The sequence below is a fragment of the Rhodnius prolixus genome, unplaced genomic scaffold, assembly GCF_049639745.1.
Source record: "Rhodnius prolixus isolate KJV_2025 unplaced genomic scaffold, Rpr scaffold_3, whole genome shotgun sequence".
In the NCBI taxonomy this organism is placed as follows: Eukaryota; Metazoa; Arthropoda; class Insecta; order Hemiptera; family Reduviidae; genus Rhodnius; species Rhodnius prolixus.
In genome coordinates, this window is record NW_027411603.1 from 1,925,794 (window position 1) to 1,942,166 (window position 16,373).

The window sequence follows — 16,373 nt, forward strand, 5'->3', positions numbered from 1 at the left end:
GAAAAAGTCCAGGACTGAAGCTGAGTATTGTCGAGACAAAAACAAATCACTCTAACCAGTCTCGAAGAGTTATTGTGGCTTTCTTCAGAATGAAAAGGATACGATTAATTGAAGCCGAAGTCTTCCAAGTCTACATTGCAGGGTCTATTCATCTACATCTAAGAGACTTAGTAATAGTCTCCTTGCAGAAAACAATAATAATAAGATGGTAAACTCCACAATTTAATTTCATATCATTGCCGCTGATGGCATACATCCTTGTCGAGCATTTAAAAACAAAATATGTTTTAAGACCTTTCACTTGTATAAACTAAAAGTTATTAATTTTAATACTGAAAAATAGGTATCCAGGCGACAGTGTGGCTGACTAAAGCGCACGTAAGACGAGACGAACAAGAGTATTGTGACAGAAGTGGAAACAAAACAAAGATAATCCCGTGTGACAGAGTACGAGTATATAAAGAAGGGCTTTGTGAAGAACAAGGAGGCAGTGCTCTGAAGTGGGCTTACCTTACAAGTGCCATTTACCTTTGTGCAAAAAAAAGGGAAGGTTTATTTTATTAGTTTTATTTTTATTTAAGTCTATTGGACAGGCGTAGGAGCCAGCTACTTTATCTCTACTTAGATAAGTGGGAGTGTAAGACCTCTGCAACTTCAGGGCACTTCCTTTTTCAAAGAGCTACCTTTCAAGAATTGAAGGAACAATAATGATGCTAAGAATGCTGGCTTTCTTCTGCAACAGTGTCTACTCTTTCTTTCTATTGTAAAATGAGATGTCCAATTTTTTTAAAATTAGATTTGTTCTGAAATAATACATGCTTTTTAAGTGTCACTAAGTATAAAACAAAAATCTATTTTGAACTTTGCACGACTTTGCTCCTACCGCATTGCCGAGAAGCAGTGATATCGAAAGTGGTTCTGCTTTGCGCTTCATGGATGAATTTAGGGACACAGGAGGTGGTTATGCTGCCATTCGGGGCCTAACTTCCTCCTCATCTGTCTCGTGTCAACTGTTGAAGTCTGCCGAGTCCTGTTTCCAGGCGATCTACCATGCAGCATTCAACCTTATGGATGAGCCCTGCACGCTGCTGACAGTCTAGAATGTGTATTCAGCCTAGCGTCTTATGTGATATGCTATGGGGGTCTATCAGATCCTGTCTCAGCCACCTGGCTGGTTGGATCTGGTCCTCTCAATCGCCATATTGTTTAAAGAAGGCATCTCTACAATACGTGCTTCTGCCAAGTCCAGTTTGTAAGACTGTATAAACACCGTACCCTTACATCTTATAGCAGATTGTTCAGGAATTGAAAACGCTAGTTTTAGTAACTTTATCAAAAAAGTTGACGAAGAAGACGACGTTTTCTCCTGTGTAGGTTGTTATTTAACTTTTTCAGCAGAGAATTTTAGGTCGCTCAGATGGAAGAGTCTAATCTCTGGAGACACTTCCTAAACCACGGAGAGGAATGGAGTACTTTGGCATGGTACCTCCTGCCATTATCTGATATAAGCCAAAGGAAACTCTAAAAGAAAATTAACTTTTTATATTGTCATTTGCGACAAAGCCCTTCTCTCTGAATCAGCGTGTAACAATGCGATAAATCAAAGTACGGATTATGTTCCTCTTCGCGGCGTGCCCAGGTGTAGACAATCAGGTGGCATGTGTTGGTTTGGCTCGACGGGTCCAAATCCAGCCCATGTGCTGGAAAGCTCCATCTAATGCTAAGAGGACTGAAGGAAAAGGAGTTCAACTGCAGGCACAGATGAGTTGATAAAGGATGCTGACATACAAGCATCTGACGTTGAAAATTGAGCCGCTTTGATCTAGGTACCTACAATGAGGTTTAAGGGGAACGATCCTGCAAAAGAAATTACTCGAATGGGTGTTGAGATTCGCAGTGCATAGGCTGTATTCAGCTCCCGAGGGACAATCCCGCTTGTCCTAAAGTTTATTTCAACGTTTTCGGTATTACCAGGAAACGCCAGCCTCTGAATGCAAATCCCTAAGGAATAATCCGCAATCATATGCACGCTTCATGACTCTGCTTACAGAAATCAGTTTGTACAAAAATATTTTAAATACTTGTAGTTGTAAATATTGTAGTTGACGTTAACTAACTAAAATAACCTTAAAAACATGACAAAAAAATTAACTACATTTTATTTTGGTTTAACTAAGTTGACTGCGTAAAATTGAAGAACTCAAAACAGCTCTAAATATGTTTAAATAAAACGTAAATATTTGCCATTGTCAAATTTCATTACCTATGATGTTTCAAAATCTACCTTTCTTATTAATATATTTTCTTTGTAATTAATTCTTTTTTTAAAATAAAAATTACACTTTGATATTTTCGTTTTTGTTTTTCCTTTGAATTACTTGTTCAGCTTTAAGGTGTTTTATTTTAAAAAAATTCTAGTGTTCAGTTATTTGTTCTAACTCATAGCACTGAACCCAATGTTAGAACAACTACGTTATAGTTCACTGCATCTTCTAATTCGATGTTTTCAAGCAGCACTAACAAAACCTATAATCGAGCTAAATTAGAAAAGTTATTAGTAGAAAACCCTAAAGTATATCTGCGTACAACTCGAGTGTTATATTACTAGTGAAACTTACTAGTAATACTAGTTTACATTTCCCGAACTGAAATTTATTTATTTTCTCTTAAAACTTTATTTTCCACGAAAGAAAAACAAATCAATTCTAAATAATACTTATATCCATTAAAAGAGAAAGCAAAACATTAAAATTATTTATCTAGCGGCCAGTATTAAAGTTGCTCCGAGTTAAATAAACTTTTAAGCTTGTAGACTAGCTTTTTGCCTTTAATAGTTTTAGTGAAGTGAATGTCTTGGAAAAACTAATATCCACAAAAGGGAAACTCTATCACGGATATAGTTTTTCACAAAGTGAGAGCTATAAACTTATTCTTGAAGATGTTTTTTTTTCTGTTAACTAAACTAGCTTAGAAGAAGTATTGTGATCGTGCTTCATCTGTGAAAAATATTTGACTAAGGGACAATAATAGACCTTCCTAGGCAAAATGACTTCAAATAAAGGAAAGGCAAGGGTGGGGTACGCCACCGACACTCAGAATACCTCAACCGATTTAGCCAAAATACAATAATAATCTTTATTTTACAACTTTGAACTCACATACAAAATGGATCATGACCCAAATACATAAAACTGACTTAGTTAGACTTACAGGTTTTTTGGCTTTACAATTAGACTTATTGTAACACTCACAAATTGGCTTAACACAAGATAACAAAAATACAACGTTTCTACCGAGCGGCTAAGGGGTTGGTCCAGTCCCTGGCGAAAACACTTCCAGCTAGGACGTCACTAAAAACCTGGCAATGGTGGACACACAGACAAAATCTGTCATTTACCTCCTTTACATTCTAGAGATGCCCAAGGGCAACTGGCCACGAACTGTCTCTGCGGTCTCCTCTCCTTTCTCATTCGCAGTTTTGCCAACTGCAAAATGATGCGCTGTTAGCGCCAACACAGACAAATTCTAAGCAGGGGGGGGCCGCACATTCTTTCGAAGATCGAACAATCTGAGTAAAGAAAAAGTATTTTTCTGTTCTAAAAGTCTGTTCAATGTGAGCATAACTCAAAACAAATCATCGCTGTAAGTTGAATTTCGATAAGAGTTTTAGGTGTAACCTTCGGTGCAAGTGGAATCGATTTATTTCTATTTTCTGAAAGCAGCTTTCAACGTTTCGTTAAACTTATTGAGTTTAGGAAGTTCTTAAAAAGTACCCTGGAAAATTCAATTGAAGACACTTCTGGGTTAAAGTTCCATTAAATTGTCATGCATGGACTTACTTTATCTATTAAATATGAATCCCAACATTTCAATTTTGAATTTAATTGTTTTGACTGTATAGATTTTCGCAGTTTTTAGCGATTTAATCGAAAATTATTCTTTTAATTTAGAGTGACCTTGTATATTATCGAAGTCAGCCATTTCTTTTTGCTTTGGGCAAATTTGTGTTTCAAAGAAAATTTGATCTCACAAAGTGCGGTCAGAGAGAAAGGGCAGTCTGGGTACCTGGTCTACCTAGCCTGGTTAACAGCAGTCGTACAGTTCGTGTAGGGAACGTCACTAGTTCAGAAGAATTCCTTTTAAGAAGTATGAACATCTGTTATAACTTTTACTAGAACTCGCGAGGTTCTAATTTGCACATTTTTTTAAACACCGTATTTTAAAGCACCTGTTTTTTTTATTAACGTCACTCATTACTGATATTTTTAACCCCCTCCCCTTTATTTGTAAAGAAATAATATGACTCGTTATTATTAATCCATTTTTGTTTTTTTAAATGACGTAATGTTTCTTTATCCTCATCATTTAACTCCCTGGTCCATCGTAAAACATCCTTGCACAATCTCTCAACAATGGGAAACAGTTTTCAGTTTTAATGAGTCATTCTGGTTAAAGCTACCGTTCCGTAAAACCCTGGCATTCCTTTATGAATGAAGAGGAGTTAGAAGAGGGATATATATCCAGGATTATCCATGAAAACCCTGTTCCCAGAAATAGCACTCTATCAAGCCATGGACTCCTCCATTTTGCTTCATTATAGAATATTAATGAGCAACTTAAAAATTATGAAAAGGCCTCTCCCCCTCGTAGATGCTTTACACAGAGTTTTCCCGTAAAGAAAACTCTGTCATCACTCAATTTTCGAGCCACTCCACAATGAAGCCAACCTCAGAATTTTCAGTAATTATGACATTTAAAAAAAAAAACAGCTAATTCTCAACGTAGTAAGCACCTTAACAAAGCTTTGTAACTTCTAAGTTTAAGCTTTAATGCTATTCATCAATGTTGCCAACTCAAAAGTTCTGTCTCTTATATTTGATTCATAAATTATTAAAACTCTTCTTTTAAAACAACAACTTTATCAGGTACTTTAAAATATTTGAAAATAATGTATTTTAAAAATTAATGGTATTTTTAATAATTAATGAAAAGCATCGATTGGAATTCTTGATTACCATTTTATTATATGTCAATAAAATCGCCTTAAATTTTCTAAATTAAGTTTTCACCGGAAACACTTGGTTTGGTTTCGCTAAGAACGAGAAACCGGATGTTATTTTCTATTTTCTTTTTTTTGTAATTAAATTTTATCGAAATTTAAAGTTTTTTTTAATCAGAACGATAGTTGACTGTAAAAGTAAAGTAATCGCCTATTTTTTCAGGCGGGGCTTAACGTCCAACTACCAAATTAGGTGCCGTGGACGGAGGCGACTAGCAAACATACTTTACTGTAAATTTCTTTTTATTAACCATTAAATAAAATGCAAGGCTTAGAGACCGGGAATCGAGCCCAGTACCACAATACATATTAGCTTCGCAGGTCTCGATAGTCCTATTACCAAATGAAGCTGACGTTACTATCACAGTTCGCTCAGAACTCCACTAGTATTGGTATAATCTGAGAAAAAGTTCCGAACCAAAACTATAGGCCTACATACTACTTGGTACCCAGTTTTAAGATGAACTCAATTCATGTTAGTGTGGTTCAGTTGAGCTTCGACTCGAGCCTTCAGAGCTCGAGCCTTATAGCTCTCGAATTTCGAGCCGTGAAGCTCAAGTTAGAGGCTCACAAAATGCAAGCCTTTTAAAATTCTGAAGGAATGACGAATAATCAATGAACAATGAACATTTTAGAAATTATTGTATTCATTTATATAAAACTATGTTGAAAAATTCATTAGCTGCCAAAACCTGATTTTATTTTAAGAAATGAATTTATTAATAAATACAAAATAAAATGCTTCATATAAAAAACAAAAAAGAAAAAGCTCGAGCCTTTTGAGCCGAGCCTTGGAGGCTCACCGAGCTCTCTGTAAGGCTTCAGCTCGAGCTGTGTGACTCGAGACACCCACTGAGTCCTGAGAGCTCGAGTCTTTTGAGCCGAGCCTTGGCGGCTCACCGAGCTCTCTGTAAGGCTTCAGCTCGAGCTGTGACTCGAGATACCCACTGAGTCCTGAGAGCTCGAGCGCTCAAGGCTTGAACCTTATAGCCTTATAGCTCAGCTCTTGAATAACACTACTTCATGTCGCCTAGAATATTACTGATTACTGAAAAAAATACCTCAGCACTTGCGGTAATATCTTTCCTACTCGAAATTTTGGTCAGACATTTAATAATCTATGATAGAGGTTTCGAACCTAAAAACCCGTGCTTTATCCAGCAGTTCCTCCCAAGGCATCTAATCACACACTTTACTGGTTTATTGCAAACTAAGTGTTTTAGCTATAATCTTTAGGTCTTCATTTCTTTTTTAATAAGTGCATACTAACTGGATTGGATTGAGGATTGCTCGATGGCACTTGCCAACTTCCAGAACTACGTAGTGTAGGCGTGCTGATCAACACACCGCTAGAAACGGAAGTCTCGGGAGGAATAGATATAATATTGCTTAAAAAACAAAAGCTAAAAAAAAAAACTGTATTGGCCACCCACAGGACAGTAAGCTCTCATGAAACTTAAAACTTCTGACTAAAAAAGAAGTAGGCTGTGTCTCTTCCGGTTTATAGATTTCGGCCAAAAGCTGACTGACGCATTTCCTGATGACTACCATTCGGAATATCCAATTTTTCTTTCTCCGGTTTTCCATTTTAGTTATGCCATACACAGTATTTTTTTTAGGGCTCAGAAGACTTCAAGACGAGCGTAAAACTGAAAACCGGAAATCAGCACGATTACAGCTAGCTCCATTTCTTCTTTGCATACAAAAAGAAAAATTAAAAAAAAAAAATGTTTTTGTTTACAAAAAAAAATGAAGGTGTATCCCTAGATAATTTTGATTGTATGTTGCAGGTAACATATTTGGTGATCCACTTTTACCAGAGAAGGGTTGGTAGTTAGAGAGGGGAAAGGAGGAGACGATCCGGGGGAAACTGAAGTCACTGGGCAGGTAAGCTTTTCTGTGTGTCAACCAGTTGTTGCTTGAAGCTCTCTTCTCGGGGGGGGGGGCCGAGGTTCTAGTTGGTTGTGTGTGTGAGTAAAGGGCGACTATGTGTGCATGATGATGATGGTACTCGTTAGTCGCAGAGCGAGATGAGTGTGTCGCCCCCGAGCCGCTACTCTAGCACAGCTTCCAGACAACAAGTTCCTCTTTGTATCAGTGAAACTGGCTAGTGTGTGTGTGTGTGTGTGTGTGTGTGTGTGTGTATGGCCCGGTAACGAAGGGCATTCACAGTAGATGTGTGTTGGAGGCGCCAAGCTCTAAGCAAAGCCTATGTTCGTCCCTTGGGCGAGTCCAGTCCATCCCCATAGCGCTCTCTAGGTGTGTAACGTTGAGTATTCTACAAACGCTTGGCTCATCCCCCCCCAAAAAAAACCCTCCAGTCCTGGTTCCTTTATACTCTTTCATACTGGTCCTGCCATCCCCTAGATGGTAACACAAAAGAAGTGGACTAGGATGATGGGGTCGCAAGCCCCTCTGTGCTCTGGCTGCACCAATTAGTGTAACCTTCCAGCCTGGTTTGCCTCAAACTACGCGTAACCTCCAGCTCCCTCAGGAGTTCTGTCTCACCTCTTGACTCTCCTTCAGAGTTACCTTCTTCTTTTTTGTTCCCTTTAGATATACATCAGCCACTAGTGTTTATTTTCCCCTTCCTTTCTATTAACTGAAATTCGTAGAAAGTTGAAATTTAAAAGTGAACAATAACGCCTTTCTGGGAGCGGAGCAGTTCAAGGTTCAACTAGGGGGCGTTCTATAAGATAAGGTGGAGATGAATTCATAGGAAAGCAATGATTTTTTTTTATGCTACAGACCCAACTGAAGTCAGAAAAATCTGTAATATTGCCAGAGGAATAGATAGAAATTTAATGGCAAAAGAGGAATTTAAATTAAAATCCTGGGGTCCAACATTTATAGCTACAGAAGCAGATATCTTGAACTCGGTCCTGAATTAAGGAGGTGTAGTACAGAAGATGAGCGTGGACTTGTACAGTAGCCACAACTCTGTTGACCACAAAGGAAGTAGATTGCCAATAATCTATCACTGCATCTTCAAATTACTGCCGCTCAATGTAAAGCATGACCTTCGCACCCCACGTGTCGCTACCCTAATTTCATTTTCCCTCTTAAACATGTGATGAAAATTCTATGTTCTTTATTCTTATTGTCGCTTTAGGTGGAACCCACACACTAGACTTAAAAGACAAACAAAAGACAAAACGTGCGAAACTTCTTTTACAGACTTCTTGGACGACGCTCCAAATTTCCCACAGAACTCAAACGATTAATATACCGTACTATTCTCAACATAGGTGTGTGGACTTACGGACTAGAGCTGTGGGGTTCAGCCAAACCTACAAACCATACGGACTGTACAAAACATTTTAGTCAAAACTACTGCTCCTTTCTACGGTGACTAACCTCATCCTTCACACCGACCTCAACATCCCCTTCGTACACCAACTCGCCAAGACTAAATATCAAAAATTCCATACTGCTCTCTCTACTTGCTCAAATCCTCTTGTACAGTCCCTCGCTTCCTCTGACATCCCTAATACTCCTCGACGACTGAATCGCCAGTGGCCCCGCGACTTCTTTGAGGTCTGAAGAACTAAATATCTCCTCTCTCCCACTCATATTCTCCTCCTCACGTTTCTCCCCTCTCCTATAGAGAGTGCTACCACTGGGTAGCTTCTCTCCTCCTGCTCTCCTCCCGCTCCAGCTCATCTCATTCCCCTCCTATTTACTTATTGTATATATTTATACAGATTGTAAATTACAAAATAAATGTTGATTTTATTGAATAATTTCGCTATTTTACGTTCCTAGGGGTCTAATTTTTTGTTAGATGATTGATTTGATTGATCCTACTGCAATAGAGCATTTACGCTTTTCGCGTTTGCCCCCAGATATATTTGCAGGGGGCGTCGAATAATTATTTTGTGGATAGGGGTGGCAGGTGAAATGGTTGGAAATCTATGGATTAGAGAAAATTGTAGCTATTCGAGTAGATTTGCCATGTTTAGTTTTCACATGGTATTGCACGTCCTGGAGACCGCTGTACTCGGAAAATGGGAGTCTTAAAACTGATGTGTGTGTGTGGTGCTTATTACTTGAGAGAGAGAGCACCCCCAAGTACCGGAGTATTAGATGTGGAAGAAAAATAAGGAAAAGTACTTTACTAGAGTACTTTCAGTCGAGCTTAGAGTTCGTGTGGAGGCCGTAATACTCACTCATACAAAGAACTCATTATATATATATATATAATGGAGACACACACTAACGAGTTGGGAGGCGGCTAGGAGGTGTACCGGCCTCTATAAATCTTCTTTAATGAGAATAGTTGATCTCATGGTTAGTGGCAGACGCGTGCGCACTCTAGTGTGCAAGAGAACTCGTTCCCAGGAGTCAGTGGTGGCATGCCCGTCGTCACGTGACATGGCCTACACCATCGCTGTGCGACATGGTCTGCCACAGGCGGTTTGCCGCCTGTTCCCTCTCCTCAGCCGGCTGATCCAGCACAGCGACTCTGTCATCGGTGATGGGTGACTTATACGGTGTTTCACCTGCCTCCTTTCCCTGGGCCGCGAGGAATTATTACTGGCAATATATCTCCTTAGAGGACCTACGCGTCCTTCTACGTCACTAGACTTAACTACTCTCACACAGAAGCTCCTGTAGATCGCAGTTAGTCACCGTCCATACACTCTCTCTGTCACTCACACAAACATGATGAACAGCTCCACGCTCTCAGAGTCCTAGATCCATAGTCTATTTCCAGTATAAACCACTTTGGGGCGGAACAAGTTCAAGGAGGCTACAAAAAAAAAAAAAAAAAAGCCCACCGTAAAAACCGCTTCGTCTTAATTCCTACCGCCATATTTTATGACCTTGAAATGGTAAGTCCAGGGTGAAACGTGATCTGTGAACATTCCACAGAGACTCCCTCTAACTACAGTTTGCGTGATTTGCTAGAGTCTTGGAATCTTTAATCAAAAGCTAGTTCGTTTTGACATTATCTGGTCGACCATAAGAAAATAATTCTTTAAAAGTAAGCGAAACTACTTAGCACCATTTAAACATAGTAAAATCAAAAGCGTAAGTTGTTTCAAATGAAAGTAATGGTCCTAAATAGTCAAAGTTAGTTTATTGACTGGACAGCAGCACTACTTCCAGCTTGGAAATTCAGTTGTGTTTGGATTTAGATTGCAATGTAATAAAACTTAGGGTGACTTAAGGTAAATACGTCTTTGCAGAATAAAATGCGCAAAACTTTATTTAAACGGTGTTACGCCACCCTCTACAAATACAAACACCTCTAGAGAAGGCAAGCTCAGTGCTGACGGGGGGGGGGGGGGTAAGGAGAAATGAGAAAACAAGGAAGAGGAAATATGCTGAATAATAATAAACAAATAACGATAATAGTGATTAGAATTAAAATTAAAACAATACAATCCCACGCGGAGGTCCCGGGTTCGAATCCAGCAGCTGACCCTTAGATTTTCTCTTCTTAGGAGCTTCTTACAGCTCACTGTCCGGTGATGGACAGTGTTGTCTGTAACGAGAGAACACTGTCCGGAGGCCGGCAGTGCACTGGAAAAAGCTCCGGGCGCTAATAACCTCAGCTGTTGATGCGCAAAAAAAAAAAAAAAAAAAAAAAATTGATAATAAGGGAAAAAAAATAAAAATAAATTTAGAATACCAACTAGTTACCTAGTAACAGCTTCGCCGTTAGCAAATCTGTGTAGTGCGCCCCTGCTGGCCGCTACTCTAACCAGATAGCTACTTCATTAAATAAATTAGGGAAGGGATTAGCTATGAGGTTAGCATACTGGACTCCCACGCGGAGGTCCCGGGTTCGAATCCAGCAGCTGACTCTTAGATTTTCTCTTCCTAGGAGCTTCTTACAGCTCACTGTCCGGTGATGGACAGTGTTGTCTGTAACGAGAGAACACTGTCCGGAGGCCGGCAGTGCACTGGAAAAAGCTCCGGGCGCTAATGACCTCAGCTGTTGATGCGCCAAAAAAAAAAAAAAAAAAAAAAAAAAAAAAAAAAAAAAAAAAAAAAAAAAAAAAAAAAAAAATTAAATCTAGTGTCCATGTGAGATGCTGCTAGGGGTTTAAATAAAGATTCAGGGTTATGAAAATATTATTATTGATCACAACAAAAAAAAGTCTTTTTACAAAAAAAACATACAGTATCGTAAACCCTGCTAACTACTGAAAAATACAAAACTTGATTAATAGGTAACGAAATAATTGTCCTCAATAGAACCAGAAAACTAGTCTCACTCTTAACTATATTTTCTACACTTACAGTCAATCCCAGGCCTGGTTTTGCTTCAATCTACACTTCTTTCCTAGTCTTCTTATGGGAAGCTCACCACCAGTCAGGTACTATTCCTTCTAGCTACCCTTTGGGGAAGTAGAGGTTCTCCGCTCAATGAATCCTCTCCCTGAGGCAAATCCCGCCTAGGTAATTTTTCTTCACTCCAATTTGTTTTGGCTCCAACCAGCTCCGTACAACAACCAATTTTCAATCTGTATTTTTTTGAGTTGGCGTCCGTTTTTCCAATCTCCCATATGTTGCTCGCGTCGATTGTCTTTTTTCCCTGCTGCCCTCTTCACACAGCCATGTGCTCTTCAAGTACAATTTTATCCACTTTCTTCATTTCTCTTAATTAAATTTCCTAGATTTATTTTCTTAATCCCCGATTTTACCTAACTCCAACTAACTGACCTGGACAAAATCTAGAAATAATTACAATCATACCATCAAAATTGGTTTCGTTTGGAAAAACATCGTAACAACGGATCCACATATATATTGGACTGCAATGATATTTGCTTAATTGTCTCCTGTTCTTGTGAAGATTCAATAATGCATTTTCTTTTCGAATGTAAAACTCTCCAACAGCTTAGATCTTACTTCCTTTCAAATTTTTTAGCAACCAATTTTCATGCTCCAAAAGTAATTCTGTTTGAAAAATTATTAACTATAGAATCTAAAGATCAGGTAAATGCCATTCACAGTTATTGTAAACAGTCTCTAAGAATTACAAGTTTTCTTTTGGGAGAATAGTTTCTTTTACTTTATGTTGATTTCTCGGCTCTTAAGTTTGTATGTTATTTTGAACTTAATATTTCATTTCCAACCATGTCTGTTTTAGTTCTCTTATTTGAAGATATAATTATTATTTTTGTTTAAGAAGTTTTTTTACTCTTATTTTATTTTATTTTTTACTTTTGTATTTCATATTTTATTTTTGACGTGAATACGTCTTTAAATTTGCAATCATATGGAGGCAATCCAAAAAACCTAATAATAACAAAATCGGGGGGTACAGTTTGGCATTATAGTTTCGAATCTATCGTCTACATCCAAAATTAAATTACACCACTGGATAGTTATAGGATCAAAGAATTCATTACGATAAGCGAGGACTGTGACGCATATCGCGCGCAGTGGAGGGGGAAGCGCCGCCATTTTGAGATCATTTTGCTGCGTATCGAGATTTGCAATTAGTATAACTTTAGACTCGGAGAAGCTGTGATGTTCGTTTAAGTTTTAATCGTCAGCTGTAGTCACAATCTATCGATTGTGTATAAAACATTAGTGTAAAATAGTGACAGTGAATATAATAAGGTGTTAGAATAAAAAAATATTACCCAAAAATATATAATGTCGGCCTATACGCGTCGAAAAGCCAAAAACCAAATGCAGAGATCGGTATACGGTTGGAAAAGGACTTCTCAAGAACAATCGAATGGTAATAATAAAACACCATATGACCGAGTCAAGCTGTGGCGTCGGGAACGTAAAAGAATGATTGCGGCCGAGCGGATCAACAACGACGGTGTCCAGTACATCTGCAGCTGGGGCGGTTGAAATTATGCAAGTGGATGATGAAATCGCTTCTACATCGACAACGGACTATATAAGCATTGATTGTGTTCGATCGTCGATTTGTTTCCTTGATTTCATCCTAAATACATAAATAAAAATATTTTATATAAAAAGTATAACCCGTTACGTAAACGTATCTACGTACAACACCCGGCCGGGTCCATGACACAGCCACAGTATTTTTTTATTTTTATATTTTGTCGTTAATATTATTATAATTACTTATATACTTTTATGGTTGACTAACTTGCTCAAAAGCGTATGTAAGCTTAATAGCAATAAATAAATAAATCTGAATTCTGTTAATAAGTGCGTACATCCGGTGCAGTGGTTCTTTCCCTCGTAGGAAGGCTTCCCTGAAAGGAACCCTTAAGTGAAGTTTAGCTGAGAAAACAAATAAAAGCTCTAGATCTGCTAGGAGGCTACGAGTAGGTATACAAGGTTACTGTAAACCGCTGGAGCTTATTCCGCGGGAAAAGAAACCGGAACATTAAAGTGTAACTTCCGGGATGGCTGATTTTTTCTCGTGAACCCTAAATCATGATTTAATGTCACCATTTGTCAAACTTGAACTTTTTTTTTTTTTTTAAAGAACCATGTTGGACACAGACAGACAAACCGTCAGGGAAAGGGCTCCAAAATTTGGGTTTTTCTTTATCTATAAAAACTAAAAATTTACGATCGCAGTAGCTTCTTCGTGGATGGTGGGGGGTGTGTGGTTACAGAAGCTGCAAAGTGAAAACAGACAAAATTAAATTTTGAAGACAGTTTTCTTGGCTAAAAAAATATACATTGCTGACGTTGCAGTAAGCCGCATAGTAACGTCATAATAAGTGCTGGCAAATGATATTTCATACCCCCGATGATCGAATTTACTTTTAGAATAATACCCGCTCTCTACCCGCTCGGGTAAACTAACCTTCTAAGTATGCCCTTACTGGGAGCGAATGGGTATATTTGAAACTCTTGCCGTTGGTAGAAAATTTCATTGGTTTATGTCAGATCTTAGTGTTGTTAAGAACTAACTCACACATAGAGACCCCCCCCCCCGTGCACATAATTTAATATACCAAAAGGGTAAGTTCCTCCTCGCCCTCCTTACCACGACCCAAGTACTGACACAAGCACCAGAACGGTGGTGCTAAGTGCTGGCTAAAGGTACTGGCGCTCAGCTGACATAGACAATTTTATATTTAATACACTAGACATGGCTTCAGTCGACTTGACATACTTCATCTTCTGGGTGTGTTCACCCAGTTTTTCTGCTGCAGCCCTACGGCATCCCAGGGCGTTAATATACACTGCTCTCTCTCTCTCTCTCTCTCTCATTTCTGCTCGACTGTGTTTCCTAGAAAACCATCCAGTTAGAGAACTTTCCAGTACGGCTCCAAGAAGTGCAGTGTAACATTGAGGGAAGTATATTACGGAACTAAATGCATCCTTTTGTGGTATTTACACAGACTACTTATATTCCCTCTGGGTGTAAAAAGAAGAACGCATACGTGCACACGTTTCTTATATTAAATCTCTGAAGATGCCTGTATAACACACAGGCATTCCCAGTTGAAGTGGGGGTGTCTCCTTGACAGAGTTACTTTCTACTCTCTACAGTTTGGTTCTGGAGACGCAGAAAGGAATATATTCTCTAAATCCTACAAGAATTGTAAGAAAAAAAAAAAAACATTCTGATGGTGCTCGCTTAAGTAGATCATTTAAGCACCATTATCGAGCTAAGTTGCAACGCTCCAATTTAACCTCTTTGTGATTCACTTTCACTCTAGAGCAAGGGACCCCAAACTTTTTACACAGAGGGCCAGTTCACTGTCTCTCAGACCGTTGGAGGGCCAGAATATTAAAAAAAAAAAAAAAAAACGGGAATTTAAATCAGCAAACTGCCCAGTATTTTTGTGGGAACTATGGACCTGCTTTTGGCTAATGAGGTTGTCTATGTCCGGTTTAGTTATAGTGCTTTGCCTTTCTTCCCACTTCTGCTGTTTTTTTAATGATTTAAGGCGTGTCAACATCTAAGGTTATTGGCGCCCGGAGCATTTTCCAGTGTACTGCCGGCCTCCGGACAGTGTTCTCTCGTTACAGACAGCTCACTGTCCATCACCTGACAATGAGCTGTAAGAAGCTGCTAGGAGGAGAAAATCTAAGGGTCAGCAGCTGGATTCGAAACCGGGACCTCCGCGTGGGGGTCCAGTACACTAACCGCATAGCTAATCCCTTCCCTTTACTTCTGCTGTTATTTTTTCGGAGCCGTGACGCGTGCATCCCGCGTCATTGGAAGTAGTACTGTACATGAGCGACGCAGCGCTTTGCGGCACCGCCACATATCAGTGCTCCTCTCACTGACCACCAATGAAAGAGATGTCCCTTCTGGATAAATGTCCTCAGGGAGCCGCATGTGGCCCGCGGGCCGTAATTTGGGTAACCCTGCTCTAGAGCATCATTTTAGTACAAAGTACGGATCTATGTAGGTTGTTGTAGAGAAGGAATAAATGTTTTGCTGGAATTGCGAACCTGAAGAATCTTTCTCATCTGGAATTACTGATTAAATACCTCCACGGATTGTCTTTGTATCTGCATGCAGTTGGATTTATTACTTTCTTTAGGATAATTTCCCTCGGGAAGAATTAAATATATTTTTGATTAATAAACCTGGAGATTCCTAGAAAGAGGAAGCCAGCTAGTGTCCATGGCAGACGCTCTTTCCCTTTTGACTGGTCAGTTTGGACACCCTCACAATACATCATCTTACAGCTGCAACATAGTGGACCATAGAAAAATCCCGATACCATCATCAGCTTTATTATTTTGAAAATTTTAACTATACATGAACGTTTTTCCTTTTTTCCTCGCTCTTCTATTATTGCTGGCCATATTTCACTTCTTGGGTGTTTGTAACATAAATCAAGGGCCAAACTATGGTGTCTCCTCTGTCGGTGGGCAAGACCTCCCGGGTTATAAATCACACAAATATCATTTATTTTCTCCTGCAGAAGAGGAGCCCTCTCTCGATATCTCCTCGCTCCCCTCGTCAGTGCAGTCAGTACAGGAGTGTCTTCTCTCTTTCCGTCGCTTCCTTGCTCACGTACTTTTGTCTTTTACTCTTTCCGCTTTGTTATAACTTTCTTCTTATTCTATTTTTCAACTTTAGTTTCTTCCACTATCTGTTTACTGAGCAAAGAAATAGATATAAATTCTATACTTTGGTAATTTTTTTTTTTTTTTCTTTCGTAGTCACAAAAGTTTTGTTTAAAGTTCCATTTTTGAAATCTATAAATCTTAAAAATGCTCCCACAGGATTATCTAATCGCATACAAAACAGTTTTATACTAATTCTTAATCTTTTTCTTTGGAAAAACGGAGACAAAATTAAAAATGAATTTGTTTTTTTCAAAAGAAAAGCCGGCAGTTAATTCTTGAGGTTTGAACCCCAGGGAATATTTTACTACATCCTTTCTTAATC

At 38.8% G+C, this 16,373-nt stretch overlaps 1 protein-coding gene across 2 annotated transcripts in view; it reads left to right on the forward strand.

Annotated features, from left to right (window-relative positions):
- Nucleotides 1-16,373, forward strand: part of LOC141453409 (uncharacterized) — a 602,514-nt gene that overhangs the window by 297,991 nt on the left and 288,150 nt on the right. The window contains exon 3 of one of the 2 annotated variants that reach the window (XM_074126614.1): nt 6,850-6,946. The exons of the other annotated variant lie outside the window; for it this stretch is intronic. The gene's annotated coding sequence lies outside the window, so the exon portion shown is untranslated. The remainder of the gene's footprint in view (nt 1-6,849; nt 6,947-16,373) is intronic. 2 annotated transcript variants of the gene reach the window in all.